Genomic DNA, 14,342 nt, shown 5'->3' with positions numbered 1-14,342 from the left:
CAATTCTAAAATATTTTTCCGTGGCTCGCAAAAATCTTCGTCAATATGTATGCATGTTCATATAAAAACATACATACCTACAATGTTTTGTGGGCAAAGCTGTTAGAGCGGCAAGGGAAGCGATGACAATCGGCGAGCGTTCGGTTATTTTTCGGCACATCTCGGATTTTCTACCAACAACACAATGTTGTGACGCTTTGTCGTCGCGTCAGTCCTTCGACAGATTGACTCTTTGACATAAAAGCGAAGAACGTGAGCTTCGATCATTGGTTGACCGTGTCAACGGAGATTTCACATGAAGTAATGAGTGTTCATATCTACATACATATGTTGTTTGTAGACAAATTTACAAATATTTTTACACATGATATGAAAATGCCGACGGCAAAACACATTTCTGTACTTTTATGACTCCATAATGGTGTCAAGCACTTGAATTATTTTACGAAGTATATCAAAATGTGTTTAAATTATTATTAATAACTCACAAGAAAGTAAAAATGAATTAACAAAAAATAATTTAAAAATAATAATAAATAATAGTTCAATAAAAGGGAATATGTTTCAAATAGCATATCAATATTCCCAGTTTGGCATACATATACATATATTCTCTTCAATATGCGCCGTTTGGTTATGTTAAGAGAGTGTATGTTTACAGATTAACCGCTGTTATAAAAGCGAGAAATGTTATTTGTTTCTCGTGCATGTGAGGGGAACTCCTTGATAAAATCCTACAAATTGTTCGCTATCGAACCTGCACCTTCTCGTTGTTTTAAGTTCTCTGATTTAGTCATGTCCGTTTGTCCGTCTGTCTGTATATATACAAACTAGTCCCTCTGAAGAAGCTGCTCATTTGTCGGAACGCCCGATATCGGACCACTATAGCATATAGCTGCAATACAAACTGAACAATCGGAAATAAGTAATTGTATGGGAAACTTTTTTATTTGACGAGGTGTCCACGAAGTTTGGCATGAGTTATTTTCTAATGCAAAACTGTAATCTCCAAAGAAATTTTATAGATCGGAACCCTATAGTATATAGCTGCTATACAAACTGAACGATCGGAATCAAGTGCTTGCATGGAAAATTTTATCATTTGACGAGATATGTTTACGAAATTTGGCATGAGTTATTTTCTAAGGCAAAACTGTAATCTCCGAGGAAATTTTTCAGATTGGATCACTATAGTATATAGCTGCCATACAAACTGAACGATCGGAATCAAGTACGTGTATGGGAAACTTTTTTTTTGACGAGGTGTCTTCACGAAATTTGGCATGCGTTATTATCTAAGGCAATAATGCAATCTCCGAAGAAATTGTTCAGATCGGATAACTATGTTATATAGCTGCCATACAAGCTGAACGATCGAAATCAAGAAAGTATAACCTAGGTAAATAAAATCTCTTCAATGCACCTTTTGTAATTAACGCCTTAATATTCCCACGAAAGTTACTTGATGGTACCAAGAAGGACAAAAGAGTTTACAGACGTGATGTCGGGCTCTAAGATATTCAATAAATAGGGCGCAACACATCTGATCACTTCAGTTTACGCGAGCAACTTAAGCTTTAAACAACGCAAACAACTTTCAAAATCAACGAAAAGAATCCTTTTTAAATAATACGCATTTTTTAATTATATTATTATTACTTAATTTATTAATATTTTAGTAAATTTTGTATTTCTATAATATTTTTTTAATAATTTTCGAAAATGCAAGAGTATCTAGGCAATCACAGGAACAAAGACGTCGCAATGCTCTGAATCGAAGCCGACGACAATATAGTCAAAATTTGGAAAATAATAGACAGAGGAATGCTGACTATATTACAGAACTACGCAGCTCAAATTTGGAGTATCGCAATGAGAAAAGAACTCGTGATAGTTTTGCACATTCCACTAGACGACAGAACCTACTTCACAGAGCTACAGAACAGGAGCGTGACACGATCAGTCATTCAAATAGACGTTTGATTTCGGAATATAGAGCTGAAGAGCAGGTACGCAACACCGCTGAACACTCAAACAGACGAATGAATCCCGACAGAGTAGGACATTCGAACTGGTGCTTGAATCTGGAATATAGAGCTGAAGAGCAGGAACGTAACACCGTAGAACACTCAAACAGACGAATGAATCCCGAACACAGAGCAGCGGAGCAGGAGCGCGACGCAACAGAACATTCAAACAGGCGCTTGAATCCGGACTATAGAGCTGAAGAGCAGGAACGCAACTCCGCAGAGCACTCAATTAGACGAATAAATCCTGAATATAGAGCAGCCGAATCCAATAATAAGAGAAGAATAAAGGCAACTAGATGCAGCATTGAGGAGAAAAGAAGAGTGACCCGCCAACAAACCAGGCAACAACTTGCAAACGAGCGGCAATCAACTTTGGAAAGAGTACAATTGCATAGATCGGATCCCGCAAATCGTCATTTATAAAGCGAAAGGCAAATCAGGAGGAATATAAGAAGACGTCGTGAACTTTCTCCTGATGCACAGCTAGAAAGACAAGAACGTCAACGTCAACGTCGAGCTGCCAATATCTTTGATATGTACGCATTTTTGATTAAGAAAGGACCCACAGAAATATGCGGCACTTGGTTCCCTCACCAAGTAAAAAAACTAGAAAAGCGTCAGACTTCATCAAAATTTACGCGCTCAGATGATGCTAGAAGAGTGTTTTACCTGTCATAAAAATTTCCGTCTTCGAACCAAAAGTACAGCTTTTGCAGCACATGCTATCGGATAGTTAGGAAAGGCAAGATACCAAATATCTGTCTCTCGGAAGGATTGGAGTTTCCGGATATTCCGGAGTGCCTTCAGGGTTTAACGCGTCTGGAGGAAAGACTGATATCACCGAGGATCCCATTTATGCGCATAATTTCCCTAGGATATGAACGACAATGTGCTATTCGTGGAGGATTTAACGCGTCTGGAGGAAAGACTGATATCACCGAGGATCCCATTTATGCGCATCATCTCTCTAAGATATGAACGACAATGTGCTATTCGTGGGGAGAAGTGGTGAATATTCCTATTTCTGTTGTAGAGAAGCATAATATACAAATGTCAAGTGATTGACTAGCAAATGTTGGAAACGAGGAAACTGTGCCATTTATTGCGAATCCTTCAAATCACGCAGAAGTAAGAGACCTGCTAAATGCCCGTCAGGAAAATGTACCGCTTGAAATGGAAGAAGAATTAAATCCAGGTCGTCAGGTGACTTTAATGGACAATGAACCCGTTGAAAATAGATCCATTGAACGGATTGCAATGGCACAAGGAAAAATTGGATGTCCCAGGGACGTTACAACCGACGACGATGCACAGGAGTTGTCGTATCCAACGATTTACTGCGGAAAGAAGAGGACATCCACAACAACTTACAGTAAAATTGCACGTTCTGAAATATAACTGTTGCAAATGTGAGGGATGAAAATTTTGTAAGCAACCTTATCCAGCATGATAGCCGATGTACTCAAAAGACTTCGATCCTCACCTGCACATTGGGAGGCTGAAAAGAAGAAAGTTTTAGCTATGATCCGTCAGTTTGGTTTGCCAACATTCTTTATTACAATGTCTGCTGCAGAAACAAAATGGCATGAGCTGTTGGTCATATTGAAGAAACTGGTAGGAAGGGGAAGCTACTGCTCTATCAAGCTCTGAAAAGGCGAGGCTGATAAGGACAGATCCGGTTACATGTTCCAGGTATTTCGACAATCGATTCCTCCAAATGCTAAAATTATTACAAAACGGACTGTTTTGAGAGAACTTAGTAGTCCGTTACTATTACAGAATTGAATTCCAGCATAGAGGAATCATCAACACAAATGATGTTGAAACATTCATCGACCGACACATCACAACCGATGGGGATGATTTGGACTTACTGGAATTCATTCAGTATCAAAAACACAGACATGGTCGAGCTTGGCTAAGAGACCTACATGGAAAACAAGTGTGTCGATTCAACATGCCATATCCGCCGATGCCACGGACAGAAATACTTTTCCCTGTGGAGAATGAGGAAGGTATTGAGCAACACAAAGTTCAATTCCAAAAAATACAGGAACTATTAACTCTAACGCATCTCCCAGAGGAAGAAATAACACGGTTGTACTGCTTCGAAAATTTTTTGCCGGATGAGCGAATCAACACTGATTATGAAGGATACAAGCTTGCTCTTCGCTCATCTGTAAAAAAGCCACACATATTCCTAAAAATAAAATTTTCAGACTTCTAAATGCCTATAATAAAAATATCCTTAAATTCCATAGAGGAAATATGAATATTCAATTCATTCTGGACGCATACGCTTGCTGCAGCTATATCATTAATTATATAAATAAATCCAATACAGGAGTATCAACATTATTGAGTCAAGCCATGAAGGAAATAAATGCAGTGAATTTCTCAATCAAAAGAAAACTGCAGCACATCGGAAACAAATTTGTAAATGGATCGGAAATATCGGCTCAAGAAGCAGCTTATAATATTATATTACGTATATACGTTATAATATACGACACGATAGCTGCACTTCCAATGGCATTAATGGATCAGGATTTCTAAGGAAAAGGAAGCAAGCCCTCATTCTTCGCTGGAAACGTTTTAGCGTTGAAACTTCAAGAGCCGATTTCTTCAGAGAAACCGCCATGATGTTTTACCCATGGAGAAATGAGGAAACAGACCTATTGAATAAGTCGAGGGTGTTTGCAATGCACACAAGGAGCAAATTGAGCAGAATATGACAAATTTTCATCGAACGAACTTGAACGGATTTTAGAAAACCTTCATGTCACAGCGGAAGAAACAGCTGATGATCGAGCTGCCTCACAACTTTTAGATCCCGAATTCAGAGCTCTAGCCGTTCCAGAGCAAACAGGAGACATTAATGTTTTTCAAGAACACAACAATACAGAGGAAGAGAAAGAGGCGGTTCGATTAATTAAACTCCCGCCTTTAATATTAGAAGACGATTTACTGGAAATTGTGCAGTCACTTAACAGCAAACAGAGGGAATACTTTGCTCATGTAATGCACAATGTCAGTAAAAAGGAAATCTTCTTCGAATATGTCGGAGGCGGTGCTGGAGTGGGCAAGAGTCGGCTTATAACGACTATATATCAGTCGTTGACAGTGCGAGCTAATAGTGTACCAGGAACCAATCCCGAAACAGCCAAGGTGTTACTCTGCGCACCCACTGGCAAAGCAGCATTTGGCATTGGAGGCCTACCCCTTCATTCGGTTTTTTCACTGCTCGTCAACCAGTCTTCCGGAGATTTTCGGCCACTGAATAGCGACACACTAAACACTATTTATGCCAATCTCATAGATATTAGGCTTATTATAATTGAAGAAATTTCAATGGTTGGAGCAAAGATGTTTGCATATTTAGATTCTAGGCTAAAGCAAATTTCCAGGAGCAGCGGTTACTTTGGAGGCATACCAATTATCGTGTTTGGTGACTTAAAGCAGCTGCCGCCAGTAGGATATCGATGGATATTTGCACCGAATAGCAATGATCATTACAGTACAATTACAGGAACACCGCTTTGGGATCAATTTCGGTACTTTGAGCTCACTAAAATAATAATCCAGCGTGAAGATCAAGCATTTGCCATCGCTTTAAAAAACATGTCAGAAGGAAATATGACACACGCTGACATCCAATTAATAAAAAGCAGGGAAAAGACCTATAATGAGATACCGAGCGAAGCCATCCATCTATTTAATTCAAATGCTGGAGCAAATGATTTTAATGTAACTAAATTGGCGAACACGATGACCGAGGAGTTCATTTCGACTGCGAAGGATAAAATTAAGTCAAGTTCCCTAACAGAACGCAGCAGGGCAAATATTTTAGAATCGGTGAAGTCTTTTGAGCCATCGGAAACGCAAGGAATGCTTTATACATTGCAGCTCAAGACTTCGATCAAATATATGGTGACAGTCAACATAAGCATAAGTGATAGTCTCGTCAATGGTGCAACGGGGGAACTAATGCAGGTTGATTCCGAATAATATAAATTATTTTATAAATAAAATTCGCAGAATCAAGAGTTGGAAGCTTTGCACGTTCCAAGCAGACTCACAGTCGCATTGCAGATTGGACACCAATCATGATCGTGGTCCGATCATTCCAATATAAGCGAAATGAGCATATAACCATAGAACGTAGACAGTTCCCCGTCATTCCAGCTGAAGCCATTACGTTACATAAAAGTCCAGGTAGAACATACACACAAGTTGTTGTTCATCTAGAGAGTAGAGTAAGCAGATCAGCTTTATATTTAGGAACGAACGTTTACCAACTGTTAAACGTAAACAATTCAACAGTTTCCATATCACTTGTGTACAGGAACCCCCGCTATAGACTTCCGGAATTTAGAAACCAAGAAGATAATATCCGTGAGATAACTGAACAGTGTAATGGACCGTCAGTAGTCCTTGGTGACTTTAACATATGTCGCCTAACTGCAACTGACGATATGGAGGCTCAATTACAACAGTTAGGATTTCAATCTTCATTGGCTAAGGTCGCCACAACAAAACAAGAAACAGCAATAGATTGGGTATGGACAAACATGGATCCTGCAATGACCTCATGTATCACATATTAAACACCATATAGTGATCATGACGGAATATTTTGAAGCTTTAATAAGGTATGTTAGATTCAATGTTATTAAATATAAGTTTGTATTATAATATAATATGTAAGTCATAGTTGCCATTATTGTAACTTACATATTATATAAAAAAGTATTATAGAATAATAAATATTATTATATGTTATATATTTTCTCTTTCCTATAAATATAACAATTTGTTTTTGTTTTCCATTAATTTAGTATGAATACTAGCATTAATTCGAATAAACCTGGTTAGAAAAAAATGTTTTCCGTTGGATGCATACCGTTGGCCGGTTACGTTTTCAAATGTAGCCATACATATAGTAGTTACTAAAAGAAATGCACCTGTGAAGGCTATTATAGTTTCGGCGCAGCCGAAGTTAACGTTTTTCCTTGTTTTATTCACAGATCCTCACTCAGTTGTTGAATTTTTTTCAGACTTTTTTAATTAATTTTTATTTCGTCAATTTGGGTATGTATATTACAGTAGAATCCGTTTATTATGACTCCGCCTATATTGACCAACCGGTTATTATGACGTAATTACACTACGAAGTTTGGTTTTCATATAAAATTCTTTATAAAAAAGTCGGATATAATGACTTCTCTTGCAGTGACATGTCGCTTATTATGACCCATTTTTAATAAATTATGTCCGGTTATAATGACCGACATAGTTCTTTACACCTCTGGTAATGTTCGTTGATTCCGGACGACGTTAAGCATGTGGCTCGTTTTTGTTTGGAATCTCAGTGAGTAATTGATGCTTGAAGGTCACGCATTATTTTTCGTTTGTTACTGTGAAAAAAATGTCATCTCGACGATGTAAAGCATTTACTATTGAGGAGAAAGGTGCAATAATTGCAGACTAGAAAATGGAGAATCTAATTCATGTCTCGCAAAGGACTTTGGCGTGGGTCGTTCGACAATTTCAATAATTTTTAAAAACAAGAACCGTATTAAGCAATCGTTTAATTCAAATGTTTTGAAACCGAAAAGTCTTCGAAAATCACGACAAGAAAATGTTGATCAAGCATTAATTCAGTGGTTTAAAAACATGAGAAACAAAGGAACACCTGTCAGTGGTCCTATGCTACAGGAAAAGGCAAATGGTTTTTCCGCGCGTTCTGGTATTCTCGACTTCAATTGTTCTGCAAGCTGGATCAGTCGTTTCAAAGTTCGACATAACATTATGGTGGGAAAAATTGTCGTTGAATCTTCGTCTGTTAATTAAAATTCAACAACAAACTGGTTGATATCTGTGTGGCCGAATTTACGAAGACAATTTTCTGATGATGAAATATTTACTGCCGGATAAAACTTTAAAATTTGAAGGTGAAAATTGTAGTGGAGGTAAGTTGTCGAAAGATAGAATAACTGTCATGGTAGCAGCAAATATGAGTGGCACAGAGAAGAAGAAATTGCTTATTATTGGAAAGTCACAAAAACCAAGATGTTTTAGAAGTGTCAGATCATTACCTGTCGATTATGCTAATAATCGTAAAGCTTGGATGACGTCAGAACTTTTCGAAAAATAGCTTCGTGATTGGGATCGTGATTTGGTGAAGAAGAAGAAAACTATTCTATTGCTGGTTGATAATTGCCCGGCGTATCCAAATGTTACTGATTTAAAGTCTATAACACTTGCTTTCCTTCCGCCGTATACAACATCAGTACTACAGCCAATGGATCAGGGAATAATACGATCACTCAAAACGAATTTCATAAAGAACCTTGTGCTAAAAATTATTAATTGTCTTGATGGTAATGAAAACAACTCTTCTACAAAAATAACGGTGCTAGACGCAATTCTGATGGTTAATGATGCCTGGAATGAAATGTCACAAAGTACCATTCATCACTGTTTAAAACATGCAGGATTCATTGAACTCCACGATGGTTTACCTATTCAAATATCAGAACATGAATTCGATGAAGAAGATGACATTCCTTTATTTTTGTGGTCACGGTCCCTAAATTCAGATTCTTCAGCACCGGAATGTGGGAAGATTATGTTGAATTCGATATCGATCTCCTCACATCGGAAGAACCCACCGATAAAAATATCTTACAGAACATTAGTGCTAAGAAACAACTAGAATGTGATGGGGAAGAGGAAGTCGAGGAAGCACCATTACCTACCGCAGAAGAGGCATTAAATGCTGCAGAATTATTATCACGATTTGTTCACAGCAACACTGAAAATGATAATTTGACCATAGCTACGTCTTCTATACACAATAGTATTAGAGACTGTTTTTACAATAAAATGAAAAAACAAAAGCAGACAAAAATTGCATTTATTTTTTCACAGTAATGATGCCACCATATAAAATTGTCAATGCGGAATAGAGTATAGCGAATTAAATTAAAATTCCTTAAAAAATATATAAAATGTAATATTTAATGTTTTTACTCTAATTTAATATGCTCCGAGTTTGAAAATTAATTAAGATATCAGAAAGAGAAAAGGTTGTAAACTTTGGTATAAATGCGGGAATCCCCCAATTTTTTTTAGGTAAAGAAATAATGATTTTTAAATTTATATTGTTTGTTCAATTGATTACATCCAATTTCATTATCAAGATTCCTCCAATGTTGGCTGCAACAATCAAGCTGAATTACTTTCGGATATACATAGGTAAATGCAAAATTATGTACGTATTTAATACGTTTACAAATAAATAAAATTAGGCAATTCACAAGCTTCGTCTTATGTCTTATGTCGTATTTCAATAGCTTAAAAAATACGACACTTGTGAGCACCCCTTAATTGTTGTATGTCATATTATGATATATTTCTACACTTCACCAGCTGGTAATTAAAAATTAAGAATACAAAAATGCCACGGGGAAGTGACAAAAAAAAAATTAAAGCTTCTTTATAGTGAAACAGCGGCATTTTGGTTCATTTCAACCACAGAAACAACAAAATATCTTTTTATTTTACTTTTCTTCAACTTAATTTACCTGAATATCGTGGCTACCTTCCATATTATTGAAGAAATTGATGAAAATTTATTAATTTTAGACACTTAAACGTCAACAATAAAAAAAGTAAACAGATACAGCTGATAGAATAGCACACTCAAAAAACATACCCCGCCGTGTTGTATTTGTCGTATTTCAATTTTGTATGGGAAACAACAAAAGTGTTGATATGACAGTCATAAAAAAATAAAACAATACGACGATATGACACAATATGACACCTTGTGAATACCCTAAATATCATTAATATACTTACACTATTTTATTTTACAAAACAAAAAGAAAACGTTTATTGGACAAAGATAAGGATGGTATCTATTTATAGTCAAAAACGTGGTCTAATGATACCACAAAAATAGATGGTCTAGTGTATGTAGAGTAGATGTTACACTTAACAAAGTAGATTGTAGGGTGGTCCTATATTATGCAACGTTAGAGCAGAGGTGGTATGTCCTATGACATCGCAATGTTAATGTAACTATATATTTCCCATATGTTTGGACCATTTCGGTTACTAGTGTTGGTTACAACGTAGCGTGGTTCTATCATATTACATAATGTGGTCCTACTTTTTGCAGGCAATTAGTATGTACAGAACCGAGCAAATGTTCCAACATTTTATTTTAAAGCTATACAAAAACACTAAAACGCAACCAAATTCAATGAGATTTTGAATGTTTTATTCTTTAATTAATTTGTAAACACATGTTTAACAAAATAACTTAAAAACAAAATTTAAACAGATAGTAAGTAGGAAACTTTAGAGATACTTAATTTTCTCAGTTTTGCACGTTCCGCAAAAAATAACTTCGTGTGTTTTTAGTACTTAATCCAGAGTCCTTTAGTTTTAATGACGCTTTTAACACGCTTAGGCATGCTTTCCACGAGATTTTAAATAAAATTCTTCGGGATTTGGTTCCACTCGTTCGTTAGACGCTGCCAAAGCTCGTCTTTGTTCTCGGGTGCTTCCTGACAATTTCCTAACCGTCTTTTTAATATTGCCTACAAATTCTCAATTGGAGTGGGATCGGGGGATTGAGCGATTTTTAAGCAATCTTTAACTATTTTAGCGGTGTGTTTGGGATTCCCGTCCTGTTGAAAAAGGACTTCATCTTGAGGGTAGGCACTAACATCTATGAAACCCGGAAAATTTGTCTGCAAAATATTCAAGTAGTTTTCCTTCTTCATTTTGCCATTTATTGTAACAAGTGCTTCAATATGCCACCGTGTGAAGCAACCCTACATCATCAAACTCCCTTCTCCATGCCTTACCGTTTGCATCACATGGTACCTTTGGATGCTTCCGTGAAGTCAGCGCCAGTAATTACTTATATTGTCGAACTGACGCTTCCAATCCTCAACGCTCCAATTGTTATGAAACTTGCAAAAGGCTAGACGAGCTTTAATATTTTTGGTCGATAAGGTCGGCTATTTCTTTCGGATAGCTGATACCAGTCCTACTCGATGCAATGCGGTCCATTCATTGACTGTCTTTTGTAATACTTCGGCCGTTCCATTAAACGTGCATCTTGTCCTGAAAGGAGTTTAGGCTGTCCTCCGACACTTCGCGCACATACTATATTTCGTCACTTAAGAGTAATAACTACAATACGTTGGCTTATAGTTAATATTTTGTCTATTTTTTTCGAAGAATTTCTATCTTTCGTCAACACCAAGATGCTGTTTTCTATCTCGGCACTTATTTTTATCATTATATATATATATTCTCAGTGTCATTGCTTCTATGTAAATCTTAGCGAAACGTACAAAACTTAGCAAACACTGCTTCTTTTGAAAAATTCTGTGGTTATTTTTTAAAAACTTTGTATTCAAACTAACACAAATCTCCATATTCATCATATTAGTGCTGGGGAAGGTACATATCGATATCCATAATTTTTGTTACCGTATGACATAATGCTAACTAATATATTCCTGCTTAATGTTATTGAAATATATGAGATATTAACTCAACCAAACGGACAAAATTTAAAATATTGGGTATTTGCGGGAAAAGTAACGGGCGGCGCGGATACCTTCACGGACACTCAAAAATCCCTTAATTGAACAAGAGTTTGGTGTCATGCGGCAATTACAGCTCCTACGTGATTGCTCCACCTCTCGACAAAATAGCTCTGCAGAAAAAAAATAGCGTCACACCACATGTGTGAAGCTCAACACAAAGCTGCTTCTAGCAACGAGCAAAAATGATGTGAAATTACAAATAGCATCGATAAAAGCAAATATAAATCATCGATTTAGAAGTCAATTTGTGCTGCGACCACCAAAAATTTGGTAACGAAGCTAAAAAATGTCGCAGCCTTTACGTAAAAAGTTTAACTAATTGGTCTGTTGTCAATAGCGGCCGCCGACAGGCTCAACAACACAAATCGCCGCTTATTCGTTCGAGACAAGGCATCTGTAATGAAATTTCTTATCGACACGGAAGGCGAAGATTTCGTATTTCCACCGACGCAATAACAACGACGTCATCCTGACGAAAGTAACTAAACTAAGTAATTTGATATAAAAAGCAATCTTTTGCTTCCAAAATATTTCTCAGACTGCAATAGAACTTTCCAATGTTGTAAGTGCTTTCATACAGTGAAATGTTTCAAAATGTTATTTTCAGGTAGTTACCTGACAAAGGACAAAGGCACATCAGGCTGATAAATTTTAGGGTGACATATTGAAATATTTCGCAATTCTTGTAATACAAAATCCTGATAATATCTCGTGTTACGAGGTGCAATAATTTATATAAATTATCTGATGTAGATAATCTTTAGTGATCATAACATTTTCTAAGCGCAGGGAAGTAAAAAAGTCAAACAAATCAATAATGTTAAGCGGTTGCTTTCCTAAATGTTGCAACACCGGTCTAAAACTAAAATTGCGGATTTTTATACTACATATTTTTATACTATTTTCTTGTATATATTTTATACTATATACTTGTATATAGGAACAATTTAATTAAATTGATGATAAACTGTACCAACAAATATAAGAGAATGGCTTAAGTTAGTATCCACTGGCTGTAGCTAACATTGCTTTCAACAAAAATATAAAAAAATTCCGTATAAAAATTGAAAATGAAACTTTTTTATTATATTGTTATTTTATTGTATCGTGAAGCACGGTGCCATTCAAATTATTTTCCCTTACATTCTAATAGCATTCTGATTCTTGCGTTCGATTTAGGTTTATTTTTCTAAATTCCATTGATTTGATTGGTTTTATAAGCAAAAATGTTCCCATTCGCGAAAATGGTCTTCTGCAAGGCGATAAGGGCATTGAAAATTGCGTTTAGCACATACGTTTTTCCCCTTCGCAATGTTCGCACTCTGTATTGCGTAAGCGGATGTCAAGCTTGTGCGTTTAACGAATTTTTGATTCGGCATCAAACTGCCAAACGCAACAGACAAAAAATGTAAGTTCATAACATAAATATTCTAAAAATAAACAGACAAACCCAACAGAGTTCGAAGTTTGAAGTAATAATTTAAATGAAAACGCACTCGGAACTTTCCAAAGGACACCTAAAAACTGTTGACACAAAAACCACTGTAAATAATTTGTGGAAACAATTGGTATGTGACTTAAATGCTGTAGGACCCTCATCACATGACAATGGTTGGAAGAAGGTTAAAAAAAATAAATTTAAAAGTTATATTTATTTGAATCACTTATTAGTTCCTTATTAAAAGGTTTGGTTTGATAGCAAAACACATTTGAAGGCAAAAATGCCGCGGAACAAACTAAGCATCTCTGGAACTGGTGGGTGTCCTTCCAGCCATTGCACAATATCACCGTTGGAGGAGCAAGTTAATGAGCTGGCAATGGAAGTATCCGTAAGTGGAATTAGTGGGACCTTAGAATTTGGTGCAACACATCTAACACAACCAAGTGTGTCAGACACCACAACTCACGTATTTGGAGTATTAAAAGCGCGATTTCGATGCCTATTGGCTGCTAGAGAACTACATTATGCCCCAGAAAAAGTGGAGCAAATATTAAATATGCATTAATTTTTATTTTTTTCATTTACACAATTTTGTCTCTTCTTTTACATAAGATATATATTTATATATATATTAGGGTGGGTCAAAAATAACTTTTTTTTTTTGACCTTTAGAGAGTACTCAACTAGTATGAGCTTTTAATTTTAATGGGAACATGATGCTCATCAAAGTTTTCTATTATCAATTTAGTTCGATATTAAAATGATCACATCTTATCTCCAATAGCTTATTGAACCCGTACCATCGTCATAATTTATAGTTAATTAAACGCTCTACAAAATTGATGTCGTACACTTTTTTCATAAACCTAACCAATTAAAAGATATTTAAGGTCAAAGATTGAAGAATTTAGAAAAAAACAATTTTTTTTATGAATTTTATGACCTACGTAGTAATTATTATTATACTCTCGCAACCTGTTGCTACAGAGTATAATAGTTTTGTTCACCTAACGGTTGTTTGTATCACCTAAAACTAATCGAGTTAGATATAGGGTTATATATATATAAATGTTCAGGATGAAGAGACGAGTTGAAATCCGGGTGACTGTCTGTCCGTCCGTCCGTCCGTCCGTCCGTGCAAGCTCTAACTTGAGTAAAAATTGAGATATCTTTATGAAACTTGGTAGACATGTTTCTTGGTGCCGTGAGACGGTTGGTATTGCAGATGGGCGTAAT

The 14,342-nt window shown here is 36.1% G+C and overlaps 1 protein-coding gene and 2 pseudogenes across 10 annotated transcripts in view; 2 read left to right on the top strand and 1 right to left on the bottom strand.

The window, feature by feature from the left end:
• Positions 1–14,342, bottom strand: part of Bili (FERM domain-containing protein 8 Bili) — a 530,804-nt gene that overhangs the window by 442,698 nt on the left and 73,764 nt on the right. The gene's annotated exons all lie outside the window — the stretch shown is intronic.
• Positions 8,032–8,966, top strand: LOC106625850 (tigger transposable element-derived protein 4-like; annotated as a pseudogene).
• Positions 10,859–13,671, top strand: LOC138855846 (uncharacterized; annotated as a pseudogene).

The sequence above is a fragment of the Bactrocera oleae genome, chromosome 2 (assembly GCF_042242935.1).
Source record: "Bactrocera oleae isolate idBacOlea1 chromosome 2, idBacOlea1, whole genome shotgun sequence".
NCBI classification, from domain to species: domain Eukaryota; kingdom Metazoa; phylum Arthropoda; class Insecta; order Diptera; family Tephritidae; genus Bactrocera; species Bactrocera oleae.
This window is presented reverse-complemented; position numbering and strand designations above follow the sequence as displayed.